General features: G+C 48.8%; 1 protein-coding gene across 2 annotated transcripts in view; it reads left to right on the top strand.

Moving 5' to 3' along the window:
* Window positions 1-1,676: 1,676 nt before the first annotated feature.
* Window positions 1,677-24,051, top strand: part of UBAP2 (ubiquitin associated protein 2) — an 88,185-nt gene continuing 65,810 nt past the window's right edge. For both annotated transcript variants that reach the window (XM_056117001.1, XM_056117000.1), the window contains exon 1: window positions 1,677-1,795. The gene's annotated coding sequence lies outside the window, so the exon portion shown is untranslated. The remainder of the gene's footprint in view (window positions 1,796-24,051) is intronic.

Below are 24,051 nucleotides of genomic sequence, written 5' to 3'. Positions count from 1 at the left end.
ACAGGGTAGGGCCCTGGCCTTTCAGGTTCAATCCTCCACACCCATATGGTTCCCTGAGTATCACCAGGAGTCATTTCTTAGCGCAGAGCCAGGAGTGGTCCCATGAACATCAGCGGATGTAATGCAAAAAAAGCCAAAACCCAAATATAACCCTCTCCCTCCCCCCCCCAACTCAACCAAACAAAACCCAAAACCAAACCAAACAAAACAAAGAAACCCGGATTGGGTTCATCCTAGGCTCCTTTTTTGGTCTGGTGAGGGCGACCCACACCTGGCACCTGGGGCTGTGTTCAGGGATCACTCTTGGAAAGATCCAATTCTCCTCTTCATACCTGTTGTACCCAAAGGATATGAAAACAACAGCATTTATCTATATGCGGGCAAGTACTTTGCATAGTAATCTCATTTAATTTTAACAGCCTGGTGAGATAGAGCTAAGACAAAGAAAAGTTAGAATCGAGTTGAATTCCGCTGCCCCTGTCCCCAATCCTGAAAGCGACCTCCAAAGTCCATGTTATGTATCAGCTTGGGATCAAACAGGCTAGTAAACTCTAGAACACCAGATACAGTCAGAAAGAAACCACTATCGCCTACTCATTCCTGGAGTTAGAACAGGTCAGATCTTAAGCGGAAGGCAACAAAGATTGTTTAGAAAATTTACCTTGCATATTTTTAGTTAAACAACAGAACCTTCGAAGTCTTTTTATCTATTTCTTTTATCCGTATAACTGAAACAACCCCCACGATTCAAAGGGCTGCTAGGATTTAATAAAAATGGTTGTCTAAAATGCGGACATCGAGTAGGCATTTGAGAAATGTGCTTTACACCAGGCGGGGCTTGGGAATGCGAAAACTCGACCCCGCCTCTACCCAGGCTGAAGTCCTGAAGTCGCGAGGTTCCCCCCCCCCCCCCCCCCCCCCCCGACTCCGCGCACCGGCCCCGCAGCGCCCAGCCGCCGGTACCCGAGCCAGCTAGCCGTTGGCGTTTTCCCGCGCAGGGGGGCGGGGCGGAGCACGAGCCCGGGAATGTGGGCGCGGAAACCCCTCTCCCCACCGGGACTACACCTCCCAGCAGGAACCACGTTCAGCCGTCTGGCAGGCGACACCTGCGGGTAGGAGTCCTAGCCGCCAGCCCAGTCGGCTTTCCGTCTCGGCCACCCCTACGACCCTAAGGCACGGACGTCCCCGCTCTGAACCGGCGGGGCCCCGGCGGCCGTGGTGGGCGCTTGGGCCGCGCAGCATGCTGGGAGTTGTAGTTTCCTCGCGCCACGGACCGGTAGACGTGGCCTGAGTGGTGGGATTCCAGCACGTGACAAGCGGGGGGCGGGGCCAACAGCGAGCGAGCGAGCGATTTGTGCTGCCTGGTGAGGTCATCAGAGTGTGACTACGAGTTGCTGTTTTGGGACATCTTGAATATAGTGGAGGTGGTGGCGGTACGGGAGGGTGTAGGGGGCGACCCGTGATCCCTCCGAGCGTGTGGAGTCCAATAAAAGCGCCCTTTACTTACTTCCTCTTCCCGCTTCCCGGCCACCTCCCCCCCACCCCCGCCCTCCACCCCGCTTCCCGCCTCCTCGAGAACGTGGGGACGCGAGAGGAAGCGACGCGCCCCTCGGCGGGGCGGGGCCGAGGAGCCGCGCGCCCGCGACGGGTGATGACTCCGCCCTCCCCCGTGACGCCACGGTCACGTGACGGGCCGGGCCGCCTCTGCCGCCGCCGCCGCTTTGTAAGAGGCACATTGGCAGGTAACGAGCGGCGGCGGCGGCGGCGGGTCCCGAGTCCAGCGAGAACAGCAGCGGTAAATTGGCACCCTCCTCCTCCTCTTCCTCCTCCTCCTCCTGCCCCCCGGCGGAAGGGCCCCGAGCCCGGCAGCGGGTGCTTCCTCGTCCGGGGGATTCCGCTCTTCTTCCCTTCGAGGCAACCTCCCTCGCCCCGGCGCCCACCCGTGCGGACCGGGCCGAGCTCCACCGCGTCCGCGGGGCTCCTCTCGCCCTGCCCAGGCCCCGCTGCGTGCGCCTCTTCCTCCCCGCCGCGGCTGGCCCGCCGCCGCTTCCTACCGCCTCCCGGCCCTAGTTGGCCCGGCCCCACCCAGCCCCAGGGGGCTCCTTCCCTCCCCACCCCCCCTCCATCTTCGGGCTTCTGCCCTGGAGGGTGTGGTTTTCTCCCACCTCTGTCCCTCCCTGCCCGTCCGCTCGAGCGCCCGCGCCACGCTGTCGCTCTGCGTCCTCAGCGCCTTCTCACTTGCACGCCCGTTCCTGGAGCCTCCCGAAGAGCCCAACTTCTGCGCTCACTCGCAGCCCTGAGCAGCTTTCCCCGAGGCGGAGTTCCAGCCTTACTTGTTCTTTCTCCCCCCGCCCCCCATCTGGGAAGGCTTTCTTTTTCTTCCTTTTCTTTTCTTTCTTTTTTCTTTTTTTTTGGGGGGGGGTCTCAAGCTCTTGACTCAGTTTTGCTTTTTTTTCCTTCTTCCCAGTCCCAGGTTCTGCCTGGTTTTATCTCCGTTCCTTGCTTTTCATGTTGCCTTGAGAGCGCTTTGTAAGCTGACGCGCGGTTCCACAGATTCAGAGTGTTTGGCTTTCATTGGCATTATTGCCTCGCCGTGTTTCTTTGCCTCCGAATCACTTTCCCGCTTGGCTTTCCCACCTTTTCACCTGGGCTTTCAAGTCTGGCTCGGTGCCCGGGCCTCAAGTGCCGACACTCCGGTCTCTTAGCCTCTTTCTCTCTAGGAGTTGAGCCCATCCCCATTCCTGTTATTTCCTGTTTGACATAATCCTGTAGCTCGCTCCCACCTCCTTTGGATACAGTTTCTGCTAAGACACAAGCATATGGTCTGCATTGAGTATTTACACTGACCGCCTTCACCTGAACTCTCTTGACCGAGAGCTTTTTAAGGTTTCTCCAAAGATCCTTTTTTATTTCAAGGGCATGGAATTAGCTTCTTGGGCGAACTCAGTTCTTTTATGTTCTCTTCCATCTGGCAAAACTTTTTTCTTTTTTTTTCTTTTTGGGTGAGGGGGGCCCACCTGATAAGGATCCCAGCAGCAGAGTTCTGGGGGATTATCTAGGACCATTCTGTTCAGGGATTGGAATGGGCGGGGAGCACTGTCTCCAGACAGCCTGTCGTCCAGCAAAGCCTGTCCTCCAGCCATTGTGCCGTCTATAGAGTGCTCTCCCAGCTCTAGAGCACTCTATTTTTGATCTATAGAGCACTCTATTTTTGATCTATACCTGGGGTGCTTAGGGCGTACTCCTGTCTCCGTGCTCAGGAGTCATTCCTGGCAGTGCTTAGGGGACCATATTGGGTGCCAGCAATAGAAGCTGGGACAGCCGTTTGCAGGGCAAGAATCCTAGTCTCTATGGTATTGCTCCAGCACCCCTCCCCCCATCACTTTTATTTTATTACTGTTATTATTTTGTTTGGGGGCCACATCTGGCTGTTCTAAGAGCTTAGTCTTTGCTTTTCACTCAGAGACCATTCCTGGCGTGGCTCGAGAGCATGTGTGGTGTCAGGGATGGAAACTGGGTCAGCTGTGTGCTAGGCAAGAGTCAAGAGCCCTACCTGCTGTGCTCTCTGACTCCCTTCCCCTACAGCACTTTTATTTTGTTTTTAGTTCACCCATCTGGCAATGCTTAGGGGTTATTCCTACCGCTACACTAAGGAATTAATATTTATGGTGCTTGGGAACCATTTGGGGTCCCTGGGATCAAACCTGGGGCAGCTGTGTGCAAGGCAAACATCGTACCCACTTTGCTATCTTCCAGTCCCACCTTTTTTTTTTAAATAAAACCAAGGGATTTGTCAACAGTTTTGCCCAGAATTGTGCATTCCTAACGACATTTGTGTCAATGCTTTATATAGTGGATGTTTATAATACCGCCTAAACTCTTATGTATCTAAGCGTTGGGTTGCTGGATTGGATACCTCCTCTTTCTGGGAAGGAAATCACTTCCATTCTGGAGCTTATGGGTTCTTCCAGTGGTCCCAAATCTCTTACCTGCCTGCAGGGGCCTTTGGCTTGGGCCCTCTGCCTGCCATTGCCTAGAGTGCTTCTCTGATTAAGGGGCTAGTTTTCTGGAAGATTCTCCTTCTGGTGTATCTCTCCTGACTTCTTGTTCACCATGTATGGTGGGATTCCCCTGCTGGACCTCCCCACACACCCACACAACCACCCTTGTCCTGTTTGTTACCTGTATGTCTTCCCCTATAGCTTCTGAGCTCAGTCCTTAAAGATTCAGAGAAGGGAAGTTTTTGCCATGCTTGAAAAAGTGACTGGAAGTGGAAGTGGTGGTATGGGAATGAGGCCATGGGAAAGGGTTGTAATTGCCTCTCTTGCCAGTTTCCTGTTGCTCTGGTTTCCTCGGGCCTCTCTCTTTAAATGTGGGCTGGACCCGTAGCAGTCACATGTAGCTGCCTTTAGGAAAAGGCAGGAGAAACAATAACACCTAGTCTGCTTCCCTTTCCTGAGAATTGGTGCAGCCAGTTCTGTGCTCCCCAGGAGGGAATTTGGAACTGGGAGAAATTGTAGGTGAACCTGAAGAATGTGCTTTCAGCCTGTGATGGTGTGTGGATAGGAACTGATCACTTACTACCTACTTAAGAGCCCTCTTAAGTGTCAGCTACATGTAGAAAGTATAAACCAGTTTTGAAGATAGGGCTCAAGTTTAAGCCTTTTCATTGAAAGTTTTTTTTTTTCGGGACTGGAGTGTTCGTGTGGGAGCACACGCAGAGATACTCAGTGGTTACTCCTTGCTCTGCCCTTAGAAATCACTCCTGGTGGTGCTTGGGGAACCTGAGAATTGAACCCAGGTTGGCCTCGTGCAAGGCAGGCATCTTTTTTTGGGGGGGGGAATTCACACCCAGCGATGCACAGGGGTTACTCCTGGCTCTGCGCTCAGGAATTACCCCTGGTGGTGCTCAGGCGACCATATGGGATGCTGGGAATTGAACCCGGGTCGGCTGCGTGCAAGGCAAACGCCCTACCTGCTGTGCTATTTCTCCAGCCCCAAGGCAAGCATCTTACCTGCTACAGTCTCTCTGGCTTCACTATTGAACATTTCCCACGACCAAGGTCTCCAGTTTGGACTTTTTTGTTTTTATTTTGTTTTTGGTTACACCTGGTGGTGCTCCTGGCTCTGCACTCAGGAATTACTCCTGGCAGTGCTCAGGGGACCATAAAGAATGCTGAGTATCAACCTGGGCCTGCCACATTCAAGATAAACGCGCTACCTGCTGTACTATTACTCCGGCTCTTCCAGCCTCAGTTTTGACTTACTTTAAGCCTTCTTAATGACTTTTTACCCCTTTCACTTAAGTGTATTATAATGTCTAATGTCTGCTTAAAAGAAGTTTGCCTGATTTTGTAGATGGTGATGTTCCTCTGCTTATAAACATTTTATTTCTTACGAGGGAGCCTGTATGTCAGTGTTTGTCAGCATTTTGTTGACAGTTTGAATAAATGGAGTGCCCTTTTTTTGGTGGTGGGAATCAGATCCAGGTGTCGCATGTGCTGCGCGTGGCGCTTTACCAGTGAGCCCCATCCATCTTCTGCCCAAATGGAGTGTCTTTTAAGAGCTGAGGCTCACTGGGCTAGAGAGCACAGGTAGGGTACTTGGCCTTGCCTGTGGCCAGGGAGCCCTTCATATTGTCCCTTGAGCCCTTAAATGAGTGATCCCAGGGGCCGGAGCGATAGTGCAACGTGTAGGGCGTTTGTCTTGTAAGTGGCCGACCTGAGTTCAATCCCTGGCATCCCATATGGTCCCCCAAATGCCTCCAGGAGTAATTCCTGAGTGCGGAGCCAGAGGAACCCCTGAGCATGGCTGGGTGTGACCTCCCTCCTCAAAAAAAGGTAAAAAAAAAAGTGATCTGAGTGCAGTGCACTACTGGGTGTAGCTTCCAAACAACAACAAAACTAAGAATGATGGAGCCAGGGAGATAGTGTACAGGGCTAAAGCATGTACTTTGCATGCAGGGTCTGCGTTTTGATCCCTAATGCCACACAGTCTCTTGATCACAGCTGGAAGCAAGGACCAAGGTAGTGCTTCCCCTCGTGTCTCCCCCTCACCCCCCCCCAAAAAAAAGTGGAGATGTGATATGAAAAAGACAAAAATTAGGGAAGAGTTAAGGTAGCATCGCCATCACTGTAAAGCCTGTAGTAGTTGTGTTTTTGTTTTGGTTTTGGGCCACACCTGATGATGCTCATAGATCACTCCTGGTGGTACTTGGGGGAGACTATGTGGGTCTGGGGATTGAACCCAGGAATCTCAAGTGCCCCTCCCTACTCACTGTACTGTTGCTCTGGCCCAGCCTGTGGTAGTTTTAGAGAAAGGTTTCTGAAATGAGTTTGGGGGGAGGGCCACACCGGGAAGTGATTTGGGTACATGCAGTACTGGGGTGGGACTCGGGGCTGCTGCTCCCCAAGATGTGCTCCAGCCCTTGAGTCATCTTCTGATCTTCTGGCTTAGCGTTCGAATAATTTTGACCCAACTTTCAAATAAGTAGGGATGAAAACCTTGTGTTTCAAGTCCAAGAACTAATTAATCAGGTTTTGTTTTGACAGTTATAATGCAAACTGCTTATACTGAGATTTCCTACTTTTTTTTGTGTGTGTGTTTATTTGTTTGATACTTTCTCAGAGATGCTGCATGTTCTGTACTTTTTTTTTTGGTGCCACACCCAGTACTCACTTGCTCAGTGACCGGAGTTTGATCTCGATGCCACTGGGAGTGGCCCGGGTGGCCCCCTACTTGTTTGGATTTGGGTGGCCCCTCCCAATTGGGCCCAGCATTGAGCTCCTAGGTCTCTTTGACCTGATGTTGCTGAGTGTGCCCCCTCGACCCCCTGAGCTCAGCTGGGGGCCCCTTCCCCACATCAGTTTCGAAGTGGGAGAGTACTCCCAGGGTGGGCTGCGTGACGGCCCTGAGCTCCAACTCTGGTGGGCGCGCCCCTCAGACCCACTGGGCTGTTTCTAGTTTCCAGCACTGCCAGGCCTGAGCATAAAGTACCAAGCCTCAAAGGTGGAGCAGAGTAGCCCCAGGAGTGAGCTCAGGGCTATTTCTTGGGGTTCAGTGTCAGGGGTTACCCAGGCCATCATGAGGTTCTGGGGGACCCTCCAGGGCTGCACCTAGTGATGGAGGAACTAATTGGTCCTGGGAATCAAACTGGGATTAGTCACATGTACAATCTCTCTAGTGCCCATTATTTACTCAATCTCATTAGAAAAAAAACCCTGGTACTTATTTTTATTTATGACATACAAGGAGGGTAGTTTTGGACTATTGCAGTGGTGTTTGGCATATGCTCAGCAACGAGCCCTGGGGGTGGTTGGGGGGGTGGAGGGGGGACGGACCAGATGTGGCGCTAGGGCTGGAACTGGTGTGGGCCCCTTAAATTTTTTTTTCTCTCTCTCCCTTCTCTTTGTCTTTCTTTCTTTTCTTTCGTTTCACTGTCAAGTATGTCCAAGCTACAGTCTCCTCAAGGTTTCAGTGGGAAAGAATCTGCCCTAGTCCACTCCGTTGGGGGCCGAATTCAGTTGCTGGGAGCTGCGGGGCTGAGCGCTTCCGACTGCAGCTCCTTTCCGTGTGCTTCATTGGTCCGCTCACAGCTTGCTGCAGCCAACCAGAAGCAGTCTTTGCCCTGGTTTTCTTTCTAGGTTTCCAGGTGTGTTGTCTTCAGGCTCAGAAAAGGATTTCAGGAGGTGACAATAGGTTAAATAATTTTATTTAGAGAAATACGGCGGTGGGGGGCCAGGGTGGGTGGGGAAGAGACAGAATTTTGTGTGAACACGGGCTTCCCTGGCGGGGAGAGAGCTGAGAGTGGTATCGGGGTTGAGATGCAGGCAGATCACCATGGCAGAGCATGTGCCTTATTTTCTCTTTTTTGGGGGGTGTGTGTGGAGGGTGGGAGTGGTAGTTTGGGTCACGTCAGTGGTGATCAGACGTCACTCTTGGTGGGGCTTGGGGGACCACATGGGTCACCATATGGGTGTGTGGCACTGGACCTTGGCCAGATGTTTACAAGGTTCAGCCCCTACCTGCTGTACTAGCTCTCCAGCCCCATGTTTTCTGGTATTTGTATCCATTGTTTTTGCCTGATCAGCTCAGCCAGTGAGCAGGGCATCCAGTGCTATTAGTTAGGTTTTAACTCGCTAATTGCTGTTTATCGTGGTGGAAGTGGAAGTTTGTGTGACTAGCTGAAAGACTGAAACTGATAGGGCTATCCTGTTACTGCTACACAGACTCCAGATCTTGCAACATTGATGAAAGGCCTTTTCCATGTGGGGATGAGCAGTAACATTGATTAAAAACGGTGTGTAGTATGTTCCTATGACATGCCTGTGCAGTATTTGGAAGGAAGGGGAGCCCTGACTAGGTCCCAGGCCCCGGTAATGATGCTGCTGCTGGTAGGTAAAACCGTTTGCTTGGAGACAGAGTGTCAGGAACTGTTAGAGGCGAGGCAGTGAGCCGAGTCTCTTCTCGAGTCTCTTCTCGGCTGCATTCTAGTAGGGTGCCGACCTTGCAGCCAGAGGCAGGGGTGCTGTTGGGAGAGACGGGAAAGTGCTCTGGCTCAGTGTTGGAGAGGCCTCGAGAGCCATACAGCTTGCTTCCCTCGTGGGAAAGCTGGGTGACACCCTAGCACCATACACACAAAACTGAGTTTTTGTATTCCTAATTCAGTTTTTTGTTTGTTTTGGTTTTTCACCCAGCAAAGGGCTCAGGGATTACTCCTGAATCTGCAATCAGGAATTACTCCTGGCGGAGCTACAGGGACCACATGGGATGCCAGGGATTGAACTCAGGTTGACTGCATGCAAGGCAAGCCTTTTGTATTATGGCTCTAGCCCCCAACTCAGTTTTGTTAGAACCTGCTATTTTGAAGACACTTAATGTGTCACCTTGAATGGTAGTTGTACCCCTAGCAGCTTGAAAAAGTAACAAAATTAGCTTTTATTCATTTACTTATTATTTGGGTGGCTGTAACATGTACTGAGCTACATCATCAACCCCAAACAGTATTAATATTTGGCCCATACCTGTGAGGTGCCTGGGGCTTACTTCAGACTCTTTGTTTAGGAATCATTCCTGGCAGGCTTGGGGAACCATAAGGAATGCTGGGGAAGGAACTCAGGTCAGCCTACCCTCTGTACTATCTCTCTGGTTCCTATTTATTTTATTTATTTTTTTTAGGTCACACCAAATTGTGTGCATAGACCACTCCCAGCTCTGCTGGGGCTCCCTCCGAGTTGGTCCACCACAGCCTCAGCCATGCTCCCACTTAGTTGGGGAGCGCTGGGTGTGGCCAAAAGGACCCAATACTGATCCAAGGAAAGAAGAAAAATGGTTTTCTTGATATATGTGGGCCACATGTCGCTGTGGTGCTCGGAGAAGTACTACTGGTTCTGTGCTGGGGGGCGGTTACTTCTTGTGGTGTTTGGGAGACCATGCAGTGTCACGGATCGAGCCTGGGCCTCCTACATGCAAGGAGAGCCATGGCGCCAGCCCAGCAGCTTTAGTTCCTTGTGATTGGGAGCGCTAAAACAATGGTGGGGAAGTACCACGGTATACTGCAGAGCAGTCTGTGTGGCTCCTTGGGTGGGCAAAACGTGTTGGTGAGGGACTAGGGACATAGTACAGGGGACATATAAGACTCTTCTTGCTTTGCACACAGCTGGCCTGGTTCTAGTCGACACTCACAACATATCCTCCCCCAAGCCCCGCCAGGAGTAAACTTTGAGCACTGCTGGTGATGTCCCAAAACAAAACCCCAAAGAACCCAGACTAGACTTGTTCAGAAAATAGGCTGTTAATTATTATCACAGGAGTTCATCTTTTTTTTCTTTTACTTTTGGGCCACTCCTGGCTATGTGTAGGGTTTACTCCTAGCCCTGTATTCAGAGATCACTCCTGGTGGTGCTTGGAGGACCATCAGTGATCCTGGGGATTTGCATGCAAGGCAGGTACCTTTTTTCCTTTTTGGGTCACGCTTGGCGATGCACAGGGGTTACTCCTGGCTCTGCACTCAGGAGTTACTCCTGGCAGTGCTCAGGGGACCATATGGGATGCTGGGAATTGAACCCGCTGTGCTATTGCTCCAGCTCCAAGGTAGGTGCCTTTAAACTCTATACTATATCCCTGCCCTCCACCTCTGGCTTTTTTTTTCCTTTTAAAGTATGACTTGTCTATTTACATTGGGTTTTTGGCCACACCTACAGTCCTGGGGTTCTGTGATCAGGAGTCCGAGCAGTTCTGGGAATTGAGCTGGATTGGCTGTATGCAAGGCAAGTTGCTTACCATCTGTACTATCTCTGGCCTTTAGTTTGAGGCATTTAAGCGTACTGGTGTTTAATCATCTTTTATCAAAAGACTACTGTGATGGGATGTAGCTTGATATCCTGAGCTAATTTGTGGATTGAGTCTGGACAGCTGGGGGATGAAGAAATAAAATGACCAGTGCTTACAAAGGATATTACTGGAGTGATAGTCATTCGGCCTGTGGTGAGAGTTGTACAGCTCATTACATCCAGCTCATCACATGCAGAATAATACCTTTGACCAGATTGTCTATTTAAAAGGGCTGTCTTTAGGGCCACGGGTGTTGCTCAGTGGCAGAGTGCATGCCTTGCGTGTCTGAGGCACTGGGTTTGATTCTTGACCCCCTTTTTTTTTTTGCTTTTTTTGGGTCACACCTGGCGATGCACAGAGGTTACTCCTGGTCCTGTACTCAGGAATTACTCCTGACGGTGCTTGGGGGACCATATGGGATGCTGGGAATCGAGCCCAGGTTGGTCCTGTGCAAGGCAAACACCCTACCTGCAGTGCTATCGCTCTAGCCCCTCTTTTTTTTTTTTTTTTTTTTTGCTTTTTGGGTCACACCTGGCAATGCACAGGGGTTAATCCTGGCTCTGCACTTAGGAATCAGCCCTGGCGGTGCTCAGGGGACCATATGGGATGCTGGGAATCGAACCCGGTTGGCTGCATACAAGGCAAATCCCTTACCTGCTGTGCTATTGCTCCAGCACCCGCTCCAGCCCCTCTTGACCCCTTCTGGCCCCCAAGTAGGCTTAAGTGGTTTAAGGAGCCGGACTTTACTTTTTGGAACAAACAGAATCCACAGAGGGAAAGAAGTGGTTATAGTATCTTAATCCTATAGTTCGTTACTATCTCAATAGCTATTAGGGTTTAAGCTAAACATTTGCAGTATAATAACAGTGTTTGGCCTTCCAGGTTTGAGAGAGCATTAAAGTACTTATTCAAGGTTACCTAGAGTTGTAATTTGTGGAATCTGGTTCCTTATGACTTCCTAACCTGTGCTCTTACACTACAGTGTTGCTTTACCTATCGGAACTACTGTCTGGGAGTACAGCCAAGCACTAGCCGATAAGTCAAACAATGTCCACATTTGTACATAAGGCTGGGGTTTTGCACCCCTGCATGAGGAAGCCGGGATGGATATGCAGGTGGGGCCTTGGACCTGTGTTTATCTCAGATCAGCTCACATTCCTCTATTTTTTGCTTCTTGAATTTTAGGGCACATGCGGCATTACTCAGGGTTTACTATGTGGTGAAACAGACTCTGTGCTTTGGGATTACTCCTTTTGGGACTGGGGGATCCTATGTGGTGCTGGGAATCAAACCTTGGTTAGGTATATGCAAGGAAAATTCCTTCCTAGACCTCTCTCTGGTCACTTTTCCTGTTTCTTTTTTCCTTGGGCCAACAGACAGTGCTCAGGTCTTATTCCTGGCTCTGTGCTCGTGGATCACTCCTGACAGGACTTGGGGGACCAAGTAGGTCAGAGAATGTGAACAGAAGAGATTTGACAATTAGGAGGCAGACTGGTGGTTATTTGAGGAAAGCATTTATCCTTTATGTTGGACTGGTAATGGTGATAGGAACCAGACTGACACTTACTGAGACACTTAATGAGGATATGGAATCAGTGAGTTCGTCTTTTCAGGAAATACAGCTTCAGTATTCACTGCTTTTGAGAACATGCAGTTTCAAAGAATGCTTGGAGCCCCGCTTCTGTGTGTTAGTATTTTTTTTTTTTTTGGTGGTGCCAACAATTAAATCTAGGACCTCACATATGCAAGGCCAGTGTGCTACTGCTAAGTTATATTCTGGCCCTAATCTGTACTGTTTTCATACTTCAAAAGAAATTTTTTTTTTTCTAATTGGGGCCTGAGAGGTAGTATAGGGGTTAAAGCACAGGCCTTACCTGTGGTGACTGATTGGATTCCCTGCACCAGTAGGGTCCCCTGAGCACTGCTAGGTGTGACCCCCAAACAAAAGCTTTGGTTTTTGGTTATTGCAGTAGTGCTGTGCCGGTGTTGGTGTGTGGGTGTAGAGTCCCTGTAGCTCTGCCCCCCTCCCCCCAGGGTGCCTGCCCTTCCCCCACCTCTTCCCCCCCCCCCCAGTTTTATTTTAATTCACCTGGTTCCTTCTCTTTGTTTCGGTCTTTTGTTTTTGGGCCACGCCCAGTGGTGCTTGGGCTACTTCCCAGCTCTGTGCTCTGGGGGTTGCTCTCTGCAGTGTTCTGTGGAGTGAACCAGGGTTGGCCTCTTACCAGGTGGGTTCCTTAACCCTGGTACACGCCTGTTCATTACCCAGTGCTTTGAGTCATCTCCCTCGCCCTAAAGTTTATAGGGTGGTAAGTAAGTGTCAAGTAGGTTTATGTAGTTGTGAGAAGGAAAAGAATATGAAATACTTTCTCAGTAATAGTGACAAAAGAATTCCTGAGTAAATTTTTTTTTTGAGAGGGTGGTTGGGTGGGAGCACACCTGGAAGTACTCCGGGCTCATTCTTGGTTCTTCGGTTAGTCTTGGTTCAGTTCTTGACATTGTGCCAGCCAAACCAACAAAACTAGGACTGGGGTTGTGGGTCATGGTTGGAGCTCAGTGTTGCTTCATGTGTCTGCCCCTGTGCTCACTCCACTACATTTCCCCCAGCAGCACAGGGGGTGTGACACTGGTGGACACCTCCCCCTGCCAGTACAGCTGACCATCAAGCACCTTACTGGGCACCTAAGCTGAGTACTGCTGACCCAACTGCCTTTGTAGTGACGTCAGGCCCCTGCGCAGTGCTGGTTGTCGCCCCCACAATAGCAGCAAAGCAAATCCTTCAAGACTTTATGTCCTAGATTCGTGGGGGAAATTGATGAGCAGTTAATGAAAAAAATAAGTTTTGGGGGCTGGGATGGACAGATACGATGGCTAAGAATGATCCCCATCCTTTGCAAACATATGGTCTTGCGTTCAGATCCTTTTCCCCCTTGTTCTACTGTGCTGAGCGCGTTTCCGGCAGCTCAGCTCAGCTCAGCTTCCTGCAGTAGTGGCCCCTCCAGTGATGTCTGGCCTCACTGTAGCCTCGTGTGGGTGGATGCCACAAAGGGGTGTGATCCTTCTGAGACTGTGGCAGCCGAAACAAGGTGAGTGCCAGGGCCAGGAAATGAGCGTGTGTGAGAGCCCTGCAGGGACCCCTGTGAGGAGTGGGAGAAGTTGTGAGAAGGAAAAGAATATGAAATATTCTTGTATTGGAGTGGGGACCCCCTCTCCCCACAGCAAGCCAGTGTGCAGGCACCACTGCTGACCTGTCATCCCCGATAGCCCTGCTCATCATGACAGCATCAGCAATAAGGAAGGAAAAGGAATACAACTGTGAAAATTGAAAAAAGGTCTTTGTTGGGGGGTGGGGTGGGGTTTAGTAGACAGGGTCGGAGCTGTCTTGGAGTAGCTTCATGTGTATCTGAACCTGAATCAATCCGTTGCCAAATAACACTTTGAGGCCCAGGAGGTTAAGTGGCTTGTGCATAGATGCAGAAATAGAAAAATGAGAATGCCTTAAAATAGGTCAGCTTCAGTAAGAAGTGAAGAATTGTAGTTTTGTCTGGTATGAAAATAAAGTTGCTATTGAATCATATTCAGCAGTAATTTACAGTGTTCTGAATATGAATGGTTAGCAGAGATGTCACTTTACCTGTGAATTGATTAAGACATTTGAGGTAACACTTTGCATTGTAATATATAGGATATTTCTTTGTTTGTTTTTTATGTTTTGCAAGGCAAGCACTTTTCCTGCTGCTGTACTATCACTCTGGCTTCTCTCTTTTTTTTTTCTTTTCTTTTTGGCTTTTGGGCCACACCTGGCTATGCTCAGGGCTTACTCCTGGCTCTACGCCTAGGAATAAGTCCTAGTGTTGCTGGGTGGGGGGAGGTGGGGGCACGCATATGAATTGCCAGGGATCAAACCTAGGTCCCCTGCATGCAAGGCAAATGTCCTATCTGCTGTACTATCTCTACTGCCCTATTGTATATTTCCTGAATTTTTTCCCCTCAAACCTTGGTGGTGGTTAATATTTCTGTGTTCTGTGTTGTCCTGACTTAAAAAAAAATTAAAAAAAGATTTTTTTAAAGTACAACGCTATCCTTTACCAAGTTGTTCATAATACAGTTGTTTCAGGCATTAAGTGTTCTAGCACCATCACTCCCCCACCAAGGTGCCCTTCCCTCCACTAGTGTCCTCAGTTTCCCACCCACCACCCTAACCTACCCCCTTGCAGCACAAATTTACTTCATGTTGTTTGCTCCAACACAAAGGCAGATGGAATTATTAAAACCTAGATCAGTGAGTCAGTTTGATAATTGGTGTATCTAACGGTGTTATTACTAAAGTCAGTGTCTGAGGATCTCCTGTGCTGGTTGCGCCTTCTGTGTTACTGTTTAGGCTCAGTGAGTGTGGTGGTCTTCTGTGCAACTTACCAATCGCATTTGCTGTGTTTTCACTGGGTGACAGTGTGAAAAATTTTTATTTTCTTTTTGGGTCATACCCGGCGATGCTCAGGGGTCACTCCTGGCTCTGCACTCAGGAGTTACTCCTGGTGGTGCTCAGGGAGCCATATGGGATGCTGGGAATCGAAACCGGGTCGTCCGCATGCAAGGCAAACGCCCTACCTGCTGTGCTATCTCTCCAGCCTAGTCGTGTGAAATATGGAGGTATCCAGGAACAGTGGTAGATCTGGAACAATCGGTGGCTTGATAGTTTGGTGAGGTTCAGTTGTGGGATTGGGCTGTGACCGCAGGCGGCTGTGCCCTTGAGCATAAGGGGATCTGCCCATCCCCAGAAGCCCCCTGATTTCTCCGCCCAGCCCAGTCCACCTGGGAAGATTTTCTTTAGGAGATGAGATGTGATGCGGGGCTGTTTCTCTGCTGGTCAGATCTGTTCTGACTTTTCTATGCTTGGAAAATAAGTTTCAGGCAATGGCCATGTTTTTGGTAAGGTGTTAGGTTAAAGGCTATGATCAATGCAGTGTCACTAAAAGACTCGGTTCAAATTGCTAAGCATGGGGAGGAAGGGAGGTTAGTTTTTAATTTCAAAAACTGAATTTATTAAAATGCTCATGATTATAAAATACAGTAAAGCGCACAGAAATTCACAACAATTAAACCTGCCTTCTTTCCCCTTTGTAAAAGTTAGCAAGTCAAAGAAGCTGGTCACTTCTGGCTCATAGCCCCTTCCCTGAGCTAGCTGGGAAGACTTGGGACAAGCAGCCAGTCAGATGTTAACCTGGCCTGAGAATGTGAGTGTGTGAGGGTGTGAAGCACGGGAATGTATGAAAATGTGCCCATCTCAATCATGACAAAGTTACTGTTAACGAAGTGAGGTCTGTCCTGTACTAGTATCTCTTTGTACTAGACTCTCTAAAGGTGGGGAGAGAGGTCATGTAGCGGAGTATGGTTGGGAAGAGCTGCATTCATCTCTGGTTGAGACTGTTCATTTTGCAGTTTATCACTGTTTATTAATACACAGAAAATAGATTCTTTCTATCCTTGCTCTCCCCTCCCCCATTCATTCATCCTCCCAATTGGCCCCTTTTCTCCCTTCCTCTCTCCCTCCTCCTTCCCTTCCTTTCTTACATGCAGTGAAGTTGTCTGTCACCCAAACTACCATAGGAATTATTCTGCAACCTGCTGAAAATCAAAACCTTTTTGAGGACTTCCTCTGCATAAGGCTTGGGATGGAAAGTTTCCTCCTGCTTTCTAAACCTAAAGGACCAAGTAGTAACTTAAAACAAAACAGATGATTTTAAAAATAAATGATAAGGAAACAGTTGGAGAGGTGGCATTATCCGTGGGTTCAGAATTTATTTTATGTTTTAGGGCTACACCGAGCAATGCTTAGGGGCTACCCCTGGTGGTGCTTGGAGATAAAAAGTAATGTCAGGGATCAAACTCTGCCGGCTGTGTGCAAGGCAGATACCCTACCCGCTGTAGTATTCCTCTGTTCTCCAGAATTTATTTATTATTTTTTATAATTTTATTTATGGAATCACTGTGAGAGCAGTTACAAAGCTTTTGGGTTTAAGTCTCAGTCATACAATGAAACACCCGTCCCTTCACCAGTGCCCATTCTCCACCCCCAACAACCCCAGTTTACCTCCATCCTACACCCTCCCCCTACCTTTGGGGAAGATGATTTCCACATTACTCTCTCTCTACTTTGATTATATTCAATATTTTGACACCAGACCCACCATTATTATTTGGGGTTTTACCCCAACACTCAGATCTGCTCAAAAGACAGCAGTAAACAATTTGTTTTCTCTTGCTGGTTGTGAATAACATATGATGTCGCATGGCTGCAGCAGTGGCCGCGCAATTTTGAAATTCTGAAATTTTAAGAATTAAATCTGGTACTGCCAAAACCTGCTGGGTTCTGAGATTTGTTCCTGAGTCTCTTGGATCATGGCCGTTAAGCAGCTTGATCAGGAGCCAGAGAGGCCGTTCGTGGGTGGGTGGCGACTCAGGGTCTTGTTGGGGTGGGGAGGAAAGGGCCGGCTCCACCCCTATCCCATGAGGCCCTGCGTGTGTCATCACTATGGGTCCAAACCTGACTGTCCAATGGCCTCTGGAGGATGGTGGCAACCGAGCTGCCAAGGGCAAGCCGGTGGGGGGACAGCACCCTTTCCCTGCTGGGGTGGCCCAGTGACAATAACCTACTGTGGGGTCGGGACGCATTTCTGCCAGAAGCCGCTGGGTTTCAAGATTTGTTTCGGAGTCTCTGAGATCATGGCTGTTAAGCAGCTTGATCAGGAGCCAGAGAGGCCGTTTGTGGGCGGCGACTCGGGGTCTTGTTGGGACTGGGAGGAAAGGGCCGGCTCCACCCCCATCCCAGGAGGCCCCGCTTGTTTTGTCACTGCGGGCCCAAACCTGACTGTCCAGTGGCCTCTGGAGGACGGCGACCAGTGGGCTGCCAGGGTGAACAGGCCAAGGCACGAAACTTTTTCCCATCTGGGGTAGGCCAGCGCCAGTAACCTACTGCAGGGACTGGACGCATTTCTGCCAAAAGCTGCTGGGTTCCGCGATTTGTTTCTGAGTCTCTGGGATCATGGCCATTAAATGGCTTGATCAGGAGCCAGAGAGGCCCTTCGTTGGCGGTGATTTGGGGTCTAGTTGGGGTGAGGGGGGAAAGGGCCGTCTCCACACCCATCCCGTGAGGCCCCGTGTGTCTCGTCACTGCGGGCCCAAACCTGACTGTCCAGTGTCCTCTGGTGGATGGCGGCCACCGAGCCCCCAGTTGGAAACAGGCAGAATTTATTTTTGGAAGTGGCCATTCTAAGCATTTCAGAGCTTTACAGATGCATATATAAATGCCACTTTTGAGAAGGGGTCTGAGGAGAAAACAGAAAATAAGGCAGTGTTAGTAGATTTAGGGAAGTAAGTTTCTAGGTATGGTCTTGGAATTAGAATAGATTCAGTTAGTTAGATTAGAATAGTTCCCTGTCACATGATTATAATAACTGATGAATACCCAGAAAAAGTTAATTTATGTTTGCTGTACTGTATTTGCCAGGGAGAAAAGTATACATGTTGCCTTTTAGAAGGTGTTAATGGCCTGGGGAGATAGCACAGCGGGTAGAGCACTTGCCTTGCATGTGACCAAACCCTGGTTTGATCCCCAGCAATTCCATATGGTCCCCTGAACACGGCTAAGAGTGCAGTGCCAGGAGTCAGCCCTGAGTACCATGAAGTGTGGCCCAAAAGCGAAAAACAAAAAAACTTAAGGAGCCAGAGAGATGGTGCCAAGGGACTGTAAGCAGGAGATGTTGGCTCGAGCGACTGTCACTCTCCCCCAAAATAAAGTCAAAAATAATTGGCTAGGGGCTGGAGAGACAGTACAGTGGGTAAGGCGCTTGGCTTGCCTGCATCTCTCACACCTTCAGCCCTGGCACCACATAAGGTGCCCCAAGGCCCTTATCACTAAACGTGGCCCCTCCCCCAAACCCAAATGGCTCCTGTTTCATCCATATTCTTGTATGTAATACTGATTTCTTGAGTAGTGCAACTGAGGTGTGCTTTTGTTTGATAGTTATGTTAGTGAACAGATTAATACATTACTCAGGCTTTCTAGTGTGCATTTCACAACGCTGCAGTAAAACAAAACACTGGGAGGATATATACGCACCAGACTGTGGTTTAGTCTGGTTATTTTAGGGCATGATGGAACTATGGTATTGTTTCTTCTGAAAATCTTCAGTATTTTAACAATTTTTTGTTTTGGAGCCATGTCTGGCGGTGCTCAGGGCTCTTGACTCTGCACTCTGGGACCTCCTGGCAGGGCTCAGGGAACCATAAGTGGTGCTTAGAATCAAATCCAAACAAATACTTGCATACTTCTTGTTGTCACTCTCAGTGATTTCATTTCTTTTCTTCTTTCTCTTTTTTTTTAAGTTTTTTTGCCACACCCGTCTGAGCTCAGGGCTTCCTTACCCCGACTCAGTGCTCAGTGGTCACTCCTGGCAGGGTTTGGGTGACCATATGGGGTTCCGGGATCGAAACCAGGTCAGTCACGTCTAAGATAAAACACCCTACCCACTGTCCTGTCTTTTCATTCCCTGATGGAAAGTTCTTGAACATTATATTATTTTTTTGAGGGATGTTTGGACTATGCCTGGTGCTGTTCAGAGGCTACTCCTGGCTCTGGTAGGGATCATGTGATACGGGGATCAGCCTCATGCTAGGCTAGTGAGTACCTAAACCCTGGGCTATCTCTCCTGCCGTGTGTGTGTGTGTGTGTGTGTGTATGTGTGTACAATTTTACTTTTATAGTTGTTCACAATAATTTATTACATTCAGTATTCAACCCCAGTCCCATCATCATTATACCTTCCCACCACCATTATTTCCAATTTTCCCAACCACTACCCAAACTTGCCCCAGTAGCAGGCCCTGTATGATTTATTTTCTGTTGCTTGTTAGGATTAACTCGATAAAAATGATCAAGAAATATTTTCTTAAAAGAAAGTGTGTGAAGATTGTTATATCTCACCCTGGAGCCACTAAGTCCTCATATGAGATTACTGACATGTTATTACAGGTTAATAAGCCTTGTGTGTTTATGTTTTCTTAATTGATATTGATTGATATAGTAGATACTGATCTACTATAGATCCCGTCCAGTGTGGTGTGCTACTCCGGGTGTATCGGTGGTATAGAGTTTGAGATATTGCAGCATTTATAGCTGTGTGCTCCAGGATTTCTAAAAATTTGATGGGGTGATTCAGTTGGAGTTAAAGTCAGTTGGATGTTGACTTTGGGGTCCTGAAGCATCTCTACAGCTCGCGGATCTCTTCTGAGATTTATTTGTGAGTCTCTGGATCATGGTCTGTTAATAAGCTTGTATGGCACCAGAGGCAGTTCATGGGTGTGACTGCCAGGCTCCCGGAAGCATAGGGAGATGGGGAGAGGTTGCCCATCCCTGACTCTGTGAGAGCCGGGAGATTTCAGGCACAACACCCGCATACCTGGGTTTTTCAGATTTGTTCCTGGATGAGATTCCTCCAAGCTTGTGTCCTGTCCTCCACTCTGTTCTACTTTTGGCTTTGGTTTTTGGGCTTTGCTCAGGGCTTACTCCTGGCTCTATGCTTGGGGATCACTCCTGGTGCTTGAGGATCACTCCTGGTGGTGCTCAGGGGCCCTTTGGCTTGCTGGTTATGGAGCCAATTGGGCCTCATGCAAGGAAAGTGCCCTAACTTGTATTGGCACGCAGATCCCTATGTTCTGCTTGTAATGATTGAGTTCTTAGCGGATTGTTTCCAGGTTGTCTGGATTGATTTTGTTCTGTTTGAAACAAGCGCATTCATTTTGCTGTTTCTGGAAGACGAAGTTGTGTGTCACGTCATGGCCTTAGAGCTGCCTTCTAATGATGCTGCTCTGTGATACCATCTTAAGCCCTTCAGGTGCTTTCACACTTCTTCTCAATTGGTCAGCAGCTTCACAGTAATCTTAAAGTGCTCTTGTTTTGCTTTTAGGGAATGATCGTACATGGCTTTTATTTTCATTTTTAAATTTATTTTGTTTTTTGAGCATGCCTGGTGATGGTCAAGGGTTACTCTTGGCTCTGCACTCAGGAGTCACTCCTGGCGGTGCTGGGGGGACTGAACACCCTACTGTCCTGTTTCTTAAGCCCAGTGCATGGTTTAAAGATAGTTTCCTCAAATATATTTTTTGCCTTAAAATTAGTGTTTTTTAATGATAATTTGTGGTATTTGCATGTGTAGACTTTTTTAAAAAAATTGAATCACGGTGAGATACAGTTACAAAACTTTGATGTTTGAGCTTCAGCCATACAATGATCAGACACCCATCCCTCCACCAGTGCACATTTTCCACCACAATGTCCCCAGTATCCACCCCGCCCCCCCTCCCCCCAGCATCCCAGCCCTCCCCCTCCTCTGTGGCAGACAATTTCCCCCATATACTCTCTACTTTTGGGCATTATAGTTTGCTCAAAATTTCCCCCCACCATTCAAACCTGCTTGCTAGGGGCAGATGCTAGATAATTTATTTTTTATTGCTCAATTTGGATATCATGAGAGGTCGCTTCTGCAATTCTAAAATTGTAAATGGTTGTGGTCCAGAGATCTCTCTGTAGGGCACTAATCCATTTTGGGATTCATTTGGGACCAGGGATTCATCTGTGGACCAGGGCTGTTGGTGCTCTGAGATGGCGCCTGGAGGCAGATTGTTGGCATGACAATCAGGATCCCAAGCTGGCAGGGAGACAGGAAGGGATGGCCTGTCTCCCCTGCAGCCACATCGTAGACTTTCAGGACTGGACTTTTAGCCTGGATTCTTAGTCCTGAAACCTGCGTACCTGGGCCTTGCTTCTGGAAGCTCTTGGCCATTGGGGTTTCTTTCATCTGGAGCAGGCAGAGAGGGCACACCTGCTCCATCCGAGGTGCCCAGTGGAATTGGGCACTTCTGTACAGGGTGTGGAGAGATCTCTGTGTGTAAGATTTTGTAGATGTACCGGTGGCTGTTAAACATTTTCTTTGTTTTAAACTCAAGAATCACTTGAAAATGCAACTTTTGCTGTATCTTTAAAAAAGTTATTGGAGTGGTGGAGCGGTAGCGTGGCCAATGGAGAGTATAATCAATTTGGTTTATTCATCTGGTTCAGTTTTTTGGGGGGTGAGAAAGGCACTCTCAGCTGTTATACTCCTGGATTTGAACTGAGGGATCACTCCTGGTGGAGCTTGAGGGACCATAGGGATGCTGGGATTGAACCTGGGTTGGCTGCCTACAAGGCAAGTGCCTTATCCTTTTTACTATTGTTCTGCCTTGCTCCTGTTTCAGTTTTCTAATGACAAGTAACATAGATCATTTTTGTATTTTAAATAATCAGGGAGTCAGTAGGGTGCAGAGGGTAGGTATGTAGCTTAGTGGTAGAACAAAGTAATCCAGGAGGCTTCATGTGATGTTTTAATGATTTTTGTTCTTAAAGAGGTTAAAAAATGCATTAGCAATTCTTCCATGTGGTAAGCACTTTTTTTTTTTTTTTGTGAATGAGGTGAATTAAGCACGGATTTTCAACATTTGGTTCAACAAATGGAAATAACGTCGTGGAGTTACTTGCTGCTCCAGACCCTGAGATATGTAGGAGTTCCTGCTGGATTATTTTTAGAATCTCTTGCCCTTGTGTGTTTCTATTCTAAGAATTCACTTGGAATCTGTTTCAGGGTGGTAGAACTCCGCAGGGCAGAGTGATAGAGGGATGGATCTCGCTTGCACACCGCAGTCCTATGGCTTGGTACGTGGGTGTGTGTTTGCGGAAGTGTGCCTGGGACTGCACTTTGCTGTTTCCAGAAAAGAGGATGTAGAAGGTCACCATGTGACAGGATGTTAGTTGAGAGGTGTGGGCTCTCCCCTCCCCCCCTTTTTAATGTTGTTTTGATGACTGGGTGATTGCACGGAAAGAGGCTCGGTCGTACTTCTCGCATGCTGGCTTGGGGGCGGCGGCGGGTGGGGGGGCACCCTCGCTGAAGTGTACTGTTTACACAGTGTTTAGTTGTGTTGCTCAGTTCATAGCCTTTGGGCGTGGCGCTCACGTCCTGACTGTGGTGGGGCTGGACATTGTGCCTGTGGCCCTGTGGAGCAGTCGCTGAGCTGCCCAGCCCTCATTCTGCCCACCTGCCGCACCTACTCTTCAAGGCGAGCACTTTAGCCACTGAGCCCACTCCTGGTCCCCTGCAGGTGCTGGTGGTTTAGTTTCTTTGTTTCTTGTTTTTCGATGGGGGGTGGGGTTGGGCCATATCCACTAATGCTCAGGGCTTACTCCTTACTCTGTGCTCCGGGACCACTCCTGGTGGGATCACGGGACCATATGGGGTAATGGGAACCGAACTGGGGTCAGCTGTGTGCTTTACCTCCTCTTCCTGTGGCTCTGGTCCCCTAAGACATACTCTACAAGAAGGAATTCACCTATTTTGACGTTTCGGTGTTAGAGTGAAGAGCCACGTTGACAGAAAGGCATGTAGTATGAATGCAAACAAGCATCCCTAGGACTGAATATGTTAGGGGGCTCTGATGATGCCACTTTCAAGTTTTTAATCCACAGGACTGGAGCCATGGTGCAGTGGGTAGGGCCCTTGCTTTGCATGCAGCTGGCCTGGGTTCCATCCCCAGCATCCCACATGAGTTGTTCCCCACCCCAGGGGTGGCTCTCATGTAAGACAAGCATCTTATAAAAGTGTTTGAGGGGGGGCCAGAGCAGTAATGCAGCAAGTAAGACCCTTGCCTTGCACGCACCCTACCTAGGTTAGATCCTCAGCATCCCTTCTGGTCTCCTGAGCCTGCCAGGAATAAGCCCTGAGCATCGCCAGATATGGACCAAAAACAAAAGAATTAAAACTGGAAGTGTTTGAGTTTACATTGATCCAGTGAATTTACAAAATTTTGTGTTTTCTGATTGGCAAGTGAGGACTTCTGTTATGTGACATCAAAATGTTTGAGTGGAATAACAAGGTTGTAAAGGCTTAAAATAATTCTTGTGAATTCAAACCTCAGTAGTAGCTTCCAGTCAGCTTAGCTGACTTGTATTTTAGTACATGCATATTTTTATCACCAGATGGCACTCCTGTAGGAAACAAGCTCTCGTTTTGTTGTATTGTACCAGATTATTTCCATAAATAGGGATACTGAGGGCTGGAGTGATAGTACAGGGGGTAGGGTACATACCTTGCCCTGATTTCAGTCTCCATCGTCTCTTTTATAAGTAGTCCCTAGCACCACCAAGAGAGGTCACTGACTTCAGAGCCAGGAATAAGCCCTGAGCACCTCTGGGTGTGGCCCCAAAACAGAAACAAAAATATTGAGGAGTAAAGAGCTCAAAAGATACAGGGGTTGGGGCTGGAGCGATAGCACAGTGGGTAGGGTGTTTGCCTTGCATGCAACCGACCCATGTTCGATTCCCAGCATCCCATATGGTCCCCTGAGCACCGCCAGGAGTAACTCCTGGGTGCAGAGCCAGGAGTAACCCCTGAGCATTGCCGGGTGTGACCCAAAACGAAAAAAAGAGAAAGGTACAGGGGTTAAAGCACTTGCCCTTTACAGTTTCCAGCACTGCTGCATATGACTCTTGAGCTCAGGAGGGTGAAGCAGAAAATGAAAAACAGTTCCCTCCCTGCAAAAAAAAACCCACAAACATCCCAAAGCCAACCAATCAGCAAACCCAGATATGTTTCTAACCTGTAAGTAGTCTACAAATGACTTTTTTTTTTTGTGGGG

This window comes from Sorex fumeus, unplaced genomic scaffold (genome assembly GCF_029834395.1).
Source record: "Sorex fumeus unplaced genomic scaffold, SorFum_2.1 ptg000034l, whole genome shotgun sequence".
NCBI classification, from domain to species: Eukaryota; Metazoa; Chordata; class Mammalia; order Eulipotyphla; family Soricidae; genus Sorex; species Sorex fumeus.
This window is presented reverse-complemented; position numbering and strand designations above follow the sequence as displayed.